The sequence below is a fragment of the Schistosoma haematobium genome, chromosome 1, assembly GCF_000699445.3.
Source record: "Schistosoma haematobium chromosome 1, whole genome shotgun sequence".
Lineage (NCBI taxonomy): Eukaryota > Metazoa > Platyhelminthes > Trematoda > Strigeidida > Schistosomatidae > Schistosoma > Schistosoma haematobium.
In genome coordinates this window covers 73,562,882-73,574,064 of record NC_067196.1, presented here as the reverse complement: position 1 = coordinate 73,574,064, position 11,183 = coordinate 73,562,882, and positions in this window count along the sequence as shown.

Genomic DNA, 11,183 nt, shown 5'->3' with positions numbered 1-11,183 from the left:
TTATAATCTTTATCTGTTACAAACCCCTATTTACTCTGTAAAAATTGAAGAATTCAAAGATGCATATTTCCATCAAGTAGATATTCCCAACACACATCTAATCACATATCATGTCTTTTTTTATAACAGCTTAATTACCAGATGTCACCGGAATTAATCCATAAGAGTGATATTAAGTATGACTTCTATACATTTGGTTCCCTTTATCGTCTTCAAGATAGCAAGACCAAAGAATTGAGCAGAATAACATGAATTCATTTTATTTCATATGGTTCTCATCAGCTTCATACAACCTACAATATTTAAAATAAAAATTACTGTAAAGTTTATATATTTATAACAGTAAAAATGGATCTGTATCATCATGGTGGAGTAATGGGATTGAAGACATATAAAGAGCGTTGTAAATAGATCTAATAGATTTAAATATGTGAGAGAACATTCTGGATCATCAGAAATAGTAACAAGGAATTGTAGAGATTAAATAAGTAAATTGAACCTCAATTAATAACAAATAAGAATAATAACATGAGTTGACATCAGTCAGTTAAATAATATACAATGGGGTTATGAATTCAAAATAACTGGCGCAATTAAAATAGGAGAGAGAGAAGAAAATTGCATAACATAATGTAATAAACTGACGATAAAGTCATCATGGTAAAGAAAGATTTGCAACTGTTTCCTTTCATATACATAAGTCCGGCTTTAGTCAACTACTTCATTATATAATCAATTACTTATGTAAACTCTATAATTCCTTGTTACTATTTCTGATGATCCAGAATGTTCTCTCACATATTTAAATCTATTAGATCTATTTACAACGCTCTTTATATGTCTTCAATCCCATTACTCCACCATGATGATACAGATCCATTTTTACTGTTATAAATATATAAACTTTACAGTAATTTTTATTTTAAATATTGTAGGTTGTATGAAGCTGATGAGAACCATATGAAATAAAATGAATTCATGTTATTCTGCTCAATTCTTTAGTCTTGCTCTATCTAAGTATAACTTGTTTGGTGTACTGGGTCTTCACCGTGACACACAAATTATATTCTTATATCAGACAGACAGAACTAATTTCTTTACTTCAGATATAGCGTCTTATCTAGAGAAAATTCAACACTGTATAACTCATAAACTTCCAATTCAAGTTACACAAAAATATATTTCTCTTAAATGTTTAAAACATTCCCTTATCAGTTCATTTATAATACGTCTGTATTGTTACTAGTGACAACTAACTTTAGGACAAGTTTAGAATTATAAGGCGAGAAGCCATGAATTATGGACCCATGTACGTAGGAAGATAAACAGACCTCACAATAAGCGAACAGATGTATAGTACTTTCTGGTACTCAATGGTATCTCAATTAAGATTAATCCATGATGTATAACACTTAAAATCCCTGTTATTATTTTTTTTTAAAAACACAGCAGTATCTATGTATGTAATGCACGAACTTGGAAATTATTTTAACTCATTCATTTAATTTATTTACTTCAATCAAACTTAAAAATAAAAGACTTGTTTAATCAGTATCAGAAGGGGTTATTTGAATATTATAATAATTTTAATCGTTGAGATCATGAGTCAATTGTAGTTAGACCATCATGGAAAACCTAGAAGCACTGGGTGGTCGTTTCGTCCTATTGTGAGACTCCTCAGCAGTGGGCACCCACGATCCCGCCTCACGAGATTCGAACACAAGACCTATCAGTCTCGCACGCGAACGCTTAACCACTAGACCACTGAATCGGCATCCAACGGTGTTAATATTTAACTTCAACTAGTCCACGAAATTGAGCGACACATCCACCGTTGCCATCAGTGAGTTACTATCTCACAACTGACCCGGTTGAACTTCACTGGTTACTGCTTCTCACTAGAACTCCAGGATATATCTTTTGAAGTTAGTCACGAGTGAGCATATATTAATTAGTATCAGAAGGGGTTTTGTGGAGATTGTAGTAATTTCAATAGATGAGATCATGAGCCAATTTTCATGGTGATCTAACTTCAATTGACTCATGATCTCAACTATTGAAACTTATTTAATCAAAGATAACTACACATATTGTTTCTGTTCATTTTAAGTGTCCTGTTTACGTTCAGATGTATATTTCACTTTCTATAGAGTTTATAATTATTGGAGATTGTGTTATTATTCAATTACATGTAATAAATTAAATAGATTTAATTGAAAAGAAATTGATTAATCAAATAAATAATTAATAATCTTTAATGAAGTTAGTGAAATAAATTATACAATATTTAGAATATAAATATTATTTGTATATTTAAGTTAATTGGAGCACGTCACTGACCCTTTATATCGAGAATTTTATTTAATATTATTAGAAGGTATTCATTTTCATTTACATCTTGATTGACCGCTTGAATATTTATCCAAAATAAATATCCATTTGATTTATTCATATTCAAAATATGTAGAAAGAAAACACATTTATCAAATATGTTCAGTTATTATACTTTTGTTGCCTGGAATCTGACTTGAATTAGATTATATGCTGATTGTCATCGAAACACATATGTCGCCTATCCTCCTATATTTTTTCGACATAAATCGCGCTAGTGTATAACAGAATTAAATAAGTCAAATACGAGAATGAATTTCCAGTACGTATATTTTCTACACTCATTGATCTGGACAGACATTCAGAGGGATGAAGCGAAAAGAAAAGAGAGAAGTGAAATGACTCGCGACGGAGAAGGTATGTGAGCCAATTCTATTTAACTAAGCGTTAATCAATATTTATAGTCACATAAAACTAAGTTACAGACATGTGATGATTATAATAAGATGTACACACACACACATACTCTCAAATAAAAACAGTCAGGCTTTATAGGTGAATAATTAACAAGGTCAAAACGTGACTCGAGAAGAATGGATAAAGTGGCCTGTCCAGAAGCTAGAATAAGGTATACGTGCTTAACATAGCAACCGATACTACAATGCATTTTCATCCGCAAACTCATTTTAACCAATTTTTTCTGTTACATTATCTATTTTACAGTTCAACGGTTGCCATTTTCAACTTCTGTCAATTCATGTTATTGAGCGATTAAGTGTGGAAAAGAGAATTATGGACTGCTAATTCAGTTATCTAAATGTAACACACTTAAGAAACCTAATCTTGTTCTTGAGTGTTGTTAAATTCATGTGTTCTCACTGTAATAGTTTGTCCCATACTTCGATAAAACAACTTTACAGACACCTCTGCTTTTCAGTGGTTGTCTAATGAAAGTCAATTCATTATTGAAACGACATTTAGAATATTATCTTTAATATAGAGTAAGAAAGTTATTTCGCGTTTGGAATTCTTTGTCATAGAAATATACTACCAATAAGTATCGACATTACGATAACATGCAATAATAGTACATTATAGCAACTCTCCTACAATCAATCTCGATTATGGTTAATTTTAGTTAAACCCTTTTATTAACTTAACTGATAGTGTTATTCGAACAGTAATGTTTCGCATATTTCTTTGTACTATTATGACCACTATCATATCTAAATAAACGTGTACACTTGATCACATGACAGACTCTATCTAAAATGTTGACAGCTTAAATATCGCTCGGTGAATAATCCTCTTCCCCATGTATATATATGTATTCAAACCCTATTATTAGCCTTTACCTTGCCTAGCTGCGCCTTATTCGATTTGACTATAAATTTGCCTCTGTATTTGCTCATACACATATTGGTCTCTCTGCTTCAAATTCGCTTGATGTGCTTACAGCTTTGTTATCCGTGCTATCAGCTAATAAACTGTAGTTGCTGCTTCTTATTGACCTCTGATTTCAAACACCATTGAGAATTATGTAATAACGATTACAAAGGTGATTGATTAACGAAGCTAAGCCGCTACAACATATTTTAAAGATCATTTTTAGTAATATCATACATATTTATAATAAAATAACCGTTTCCCTTATAATTCATTTTGCATTGGTTGTTTGAATCTTCCTATTGATGTTTAGGACTGTAATTGATCAGTCTCCTATTGGAATATTTGCATCCTGTATAGATTGCCTTAATATTGCCTTAATTTACAAGCATTATCAGCAGAGATGGATAGTGACTAGCAGTGGAATCCAGGATGCGCGCTTCATTCTATTTGGGACTCGTTAGTTGGATGTTCCTGCATCCGGGTTGATGTTTACTCCGAGACTCGATGCCCAGTATCGCTTCAAACGCAATAGCGTCTTGATGAGACGCGTCCTGGATTTCCCTGCCAGCCACTACCCATCTTCATTTCCTTTATAGTTTCATACTATATTTATGATATAAAGATCATTTTCCATCAAAATGTTAAAACAACATAGTTTAAAACTGTGGTTTTGTACTTTAGTATAATAATTCAAATGAAAATGTACCTTTCAACACTTTCACAAAGAAACTCCACATACACTAATTCCTAAAACGTTATTTATACAATTTATTAATAAGTATTTATTTCACGGACCGTTCATGATAGAATCTAATCTTCATTAATAAACTCCAAATGCTGATGGTCTCATATTGTTATTCTCCAAGCTGCTCGACATGTAAAATGCCTAACACATTTCAGAAAGTCTTTAATCTTTTTCGTAAAAAAATTCGTTTAGTTAGTTGTCAAATAACTTTAAATTCTTTTTAATATTACATTGGTTGATACTCGAAGTCTGTAGAAAAATGCAGCAACCACGTCTTAGGCTCTACATTGATCAGTCACTAACTATTAACCAATGTCAGCATTATCCAGTCTTTAGTGCTGATCAAATTCTATTGATTTAATCCTAATGCTGCCATTAATCCATGACTTGACATACTGTGCACTATATCTTGATATCAGGTAGTTGAAGACAGTTGGAATTTTATGTTACCCATTGAAATAATTAAGTTAGTTTTATATGTATGTAAATCTACATTGTTATGATAATAACTGATCCTCAATCCCAAACAGAAAGTGAATATGCTTAAATCATTTTGTTGAATTAAAAATACTTTACAATTCAATTTGTTTCACCTCTTTTTTAATTTGAATGAACAAACACAAAAATGATTAATAAATTCGACATCTATTCCAAGACCCGAATATTATTTGTGGTCAAATAAATAGCTCTATGTTTGTGAACCAACACCAAGTAAAAACATAAAGACAACTCCGACAATACAGATCTTTCAATAGATGCTTTTCGACCCTCGTCATTCTGTCCAAAGTGGATACTCTAGGACGAAATCTTTCATGATCTTTACACAAACTAGGATTGATAGAGACAACTCATTTCCAAGATGAAATCACGACGCATCACTTTGATAACTATAAATAGAAAATCTAGTAACAGCAAGAAAATTTGATGGAATACCTGACTTCCTTCTGATGAATACCCAAAAGTAATATAAGAAAATAATATTCTATGAAAGATCACAATAGTCAAGAAAGTGAATGTACAAAAAGAACTCATAATTCAAGTGAACTACGCTTAACTTTTTCAAAACCTAGAGATGAAATTTTTAGTCGGGAATTGCCCTCAAGATTACAGGTACACCTTGCTGACGAGTGCCAAGTAGCACGAAACCCGGGTCCAGGGTTTCCTGTTGACTACCTCCAACCACCATCTAAATCTCAATACATAGTGCCCGCAGTGTCGAGTCACCTAGACTGGTGGCCACATTGCAACATGATCGATAGCATTCGATCTGCACTAATAAGGACTAGACAAGCATGACATTGATCACCACCCAGTGATCAATCAATTGTGATTACATCTCAGTCCTACAGGAGGTTAGTCACGGCTCGGATAGCTCAGTGGTAACGTCTCTGACTGTGAAGCTGGGTGACACGAGATCGAATCCGCCAGGGAGCACCAGTTCCCTCAAGATTACAGGTACACCTTGCTGACGAGTGCCAAGTAGCACGAAACCCGGGTCCAGGGTTTCCTGTTGACTACCTCCAACCACCATCTAAATCAAGTGAACTACGCTTAACTTTTTCAAAACCTAGAGATGAAATTTTTAGTCGGTAATTGCCATTTGAGTAAATTATGTTTAAAATAGAAACTGTCGTTTGAAAAAAATAACTAAACAGAAAATGTTGGGAACTGAAAAGTATTCGGATTTTATACTGGTTTCAGTACCAATGAAATATAATTCAATCATTGTTCACCCTTCAACATTTTTATTAGGAATGTGGCTTGAAACTATTTGTCACAAAGGAGTGCTTTGAGAAGTTAATAGGTACAATGAATGCTGTACAAAAAAATAGATCACAAAATATACTAAGCATCCATATACACAAGTTACCTAGAAGTGTACTGGTGACGAACATAAGAACATGCTGGAAGAATGCTACGGATTAACAGACCAGTATATGACATCAGTTAATATAGGCACTGGCTATTCGAGTCGCGTGAGAAACTATTTCCCTCCTGTTTCGAATGAACGTAATAATCTCCAATAATGCCTAAGGATATTGTGTCAAGTGACTAGAATTCCATTGCAGTAGTGCTGACGTTTTCATTCTTTACCAACTTCGTTATATCTTGAGTTTAAGTATAATTGCAAATTGTGTGCTAAACAGTCGCTAAATAGTCGATAACCAACATTAGATTATCTCTGAAGTTGAAGATACTTATCTCAATTATGTTTAAATAAGTCCACAAAATAAAACAACGGGGTTGGCTACTTTAAATTTATTACTCGACCTTTCACCTGATAGTAATGAAAAACTTATTTTCTAAACAAGCAACTTGAATGAAACTAATATAGCCATTCGCACGTGAAATCGATAGCTTTTGGGTTCCAATCTCGTGAGGCGGGATCGTGGATGCGCACTGCTAAGGAGTCCCACAATAGGACGAAATGGCCATCCAGTGCTATCAGGTTTTCCTATGATGATCTAGCTTCAATTGACTCATGATCTCAATTATTGAAAATGACTATAATATCCATAAAAACCCCTTCTAATATGGTCATGTCAGTGAATTATCTTTAGTCCTTGAGTATTCAGCGTTAACTCTATTATACGAACTGATCCTATGTAGCTTACTTTGGTGAAAAACTAAAATTCTCAATGAAGAGTATTACTTTAATAATAAGTACATATATAATTAGCTATCTGCTCTAGTACTGTTCGATAAATTGCTAAACTAGTAACCTTTATTTATTTATATTCAATCTTACTGAATATTAAACCAACTAATAACTTCATCTATCACTTTTCAATATGCATAACGTCTAGCTTTAAAATAAACTGTGTTAAACCATACATATTTACAGCCTGTCTGCACAAATCAGTCCAATGTACTACAATATCTCGGACCAACTAAACATCTCTCTTTTTTTTCTTAAGCAGATAGAAAGATAAATGTTAATTTTGATAGGTGAACAGAAAAGTAAAAATCAAATTTCTATTAGATTCTTATACTAGAATACTAGATTGGTAAACATTGAAGTGCCTGACACAAAGTGGCCTAGTGCTACAAAAGCAATTTCTATATTTTTTTCTTATAAGTGAATTTATTAGCCCTACAAAATATTTCATTTCATTGTCTATTCATTTATCGATTTACTGTAAAATCTATAGGGGGAATAAGGATTATTGTTAATGTTAGGCAGAAGAATGGAAGTTAGTGATATCAAATCAGATTACATAAAATTATTCTAATATTGATTACTATCACAAGTTATTTACTGTGTGTCTTTAATGTTCCTTCATTTGTGCATTTATACACAAATAATAGTGCAATATTACTTGCCCATGTACACATACCTACAAATTTTTAAACATATTAGTGCACAAACGTTTTTTTTGTACATCTATTTTATGGTGAAATTCCTTTGTATGTATGCACCCAATGTAGAAACTGGATTTCTGTTCAATAAATCAATATATGGACAAGTTACAGACAAAATCTTACTTATTAAATTCACTTGATGTTGTTTTACTTGTATTTTACCATTCATATTTAGGACTGCAATTGATCAGTCTCATGTTGGCATATGTGCATCCTGTACGGATGGCCTCGATATAGCATTAAGTCACAAGCATTTTAAGCAAAGATGGATAATGGCTAGCAGTGGAATCCAGGATGTGCGTCTCGTTTTATTTAGGACTCGTCAGATGGATGTGCCTGCATCCGAGTTGATATTCACTCTGGGACTCGAACCCAGTACCATTACAGATACAAGTAAAACAATACCAAGTGAATTTAAACTTCAACCCATTGCACAAGGAGGTGGCTATCAGCACTCAGTAGCTGAGTGAATAACGCGATGGCGTTTTAAGCAAACGGTACTGGGTTCGAGTCCCGGAGTAAAATCCTACTTATTGTTTTAATGAAAAATTGAAAAAAAGACATGTCGGGAAACGTGTCATTCATGATGGTGATAATGATAATTTAGATTCATTTTTATCATAGTTAAATATTATTTTTTGGGAATTGAATCCATCATCTAAAAAAATGAGGACCTTTTTGGTAAACAGAAAATTGGTCAGGGATTTATAGTCCTGTTGAATGAACTATAGTTGATGCAAACTGTGATGTATTAATTTTGATTCGGGTTAATACTAGTGATCTACCTATTAAAAAGTTGCATAACATAACATACAACAGAAATCAACAACTGAGTTATCGGTGTTTTGAGATTTATTATCTGATTAATAAATTTATATTGTCAAACAGTTTTTTTCTCTGAATTATTATAAAAGAAGGCTACACTATTTTGGCATTACTCGACAAGAACTTATACGGTTTGTAAATTCTTATAAATTACCTTTTAATACTTTCTGTTACTCATTATTCTTTTCTGAACTTTTTACAAAAAAATTTTATGTATTGCAAAGAGCATTGAAAGCAGTTAATAAGGTATATGGTAGATCTTTTGATACCGTCATGAATAAGGTTATGGATACTTACTTATTAACACCCGTTACCCCTCATGGGAGCATAGGTTGCTGACTAGAATATCAGAAACCCAGTAAACAACTCTCAAGTGTTGTTCCATGTTTCTCCCTGTACACCTTTCAGTACTCCAACGAGAGTACGAAAGCTCTATAATAACTCATCAAGCACGTATGCGGTCTGACAAACGGTTTTTACAGCTGAACTAACCAGAAACTTATATACTTGAACCCCCTTCTTATTCACTATTGTACAGACTTTTATAAGCATTTCACTGACCTTTAGATATTTTTATTTACGCACTTCAAGCACTTGCTTACACCTGTTACTCCTCGTGGAGGAGCATAGGCCGATCACCAGCACTCGCCATCCGACCCTGTTCTGGGAGATCTTTTCCAGCTATTTCCACTTGTTATTCATCCTTTTCACATCTGCCCCTGTTTCCCAACGCAATGTGTTCGTTGGTCTTCCTCTTTTCCGTTTCCCTTCAGCATTCCAAGTTAGGGCTTGCCTCGTGATGCAGTTTGGTGATTTGCGTAATGTATGTCCTATCCATTTCCATCGTCTTTTCCGAACTTCCTCTCCAGCTGGAAGCTGGTTTGTTCTCTCCCACAGAAGGCTGTTGCTGATGGTATCCGGCCAATGGATGTTGCGTATCTTGCGTAGACAGCTATTTACAAATACTTGTACCTTCTTGATGATGATTGTAGTAGTCCTCCAAGTTTCAGCTCCGTACAGTATAACTGCCTCGACGTTCGTATTGAAGATTGTGATTTTGATACTGGTTGATAGTTGTTTTGAATTCCATTTGTTCTGCATCTGAATCTCCTTGTTCATCAATGATGCTTCTCAGGTATGTGAAGGATTCTACATCTTCCAGAGTTTCGCCATCAAGAGTGATTGGATTGCTGTTCTCTGTTTTGAATTTGAGGACCTTGGTTTTCCCCTTGTGTATGTTAAGGCCTACTGATACAGAGACTGCTGCTACACTGGCTGTCTTTATCTGCATTTGTTCGTGTGTACGTGATAGGAGGGCTAGGTCATCTGCGAAGTCCAAATCGTCTAATTGCTTCGAAGCTGTCCATTGTATTCCGTGTTTTTCCTCAGATGTCGAGGTCTTCGTAATCCAGTCGACCACCAGAAGAAAGAGGAAGGGGGAGAGTAGACAGCCTTGTCTGACTCCGGTCCTTACTTGGAATGCATCTGTCAGCTGTAATCCGTAATATGAGTTCCGGATAATATTGACAATCTTCTCAGGAACTCCATAGTATCGAAGAAGTTTCCATAATGTTCTCCTATCTACACTGTCAAATACCTTTTCATAATCAATGAAGTTGATGTATAGTGACGAGTTCCACTCAAATGATTGTCGCAATTTGGTCTGTGCACGACCAATCTTTACCGAATCCAGCCTGTTGATCTCGAAGTACTTACTTTAAGTATATCAGTGTACAACTTTTTTGACACAAAAGAAGAGTAAAATGAACTGGTTGAAGCATTGTATTCCGAGAATTTTATATTGTATCTAACAAATATCGAATTAAGTCATTACTGTTATTATATTTAATTATATTATCTGGAATAAGTGAAACCCATCTCGGTGACTACCAGGTAGATGGTGATCTGAAGCTATGTCAGCTCATCTCTCTGTTCTCACGTCTTCCATTGGCCTTCTCAATGTTTTAGTGATGCAAATATGGTCGATCTGGTTTTCTGTAGAGTGAACTGGTCAGATCCATGTAGCTTTGTGTATGCATTTATTGGATAATATTGTGCCGCCTATAACCATTTTGTTGAATGTACATAAATTTGCAAATCTGTCAGTATTTTTGTTTCTTTCTCCTACTCAGTTTATGTTGTTCCATGATATCTTCAGATCCGATTTCGTCCATTCCGACTTTGTCGTTTATGTCTCCTATCAGGTTGATCAGGTCGTTTCCTGTGCACTTCGCTATAATTGATTGCAGCCTTTCGTAAACTGATCATTATCGTCATCGTTGCTATCATTGGTCTGTGCATGTCACTGTATAACCCCGGTTTAGGACCTGAAGTAACCCAAGTGGCATTTTTCTCCAATTTAGCGTGTGTAGAAAAAACAAGATCCTGAAACATAACACAGCAAGTACTAATCAAATCATACTGGATGAAAAAGCTGTGAAAGTCGTGGAGGCCCTTACGTACTTGATCAACATCATTGATAAACAAGCAAAATCCGACTTATATACAAAAGCACGACATGGCCTTATAA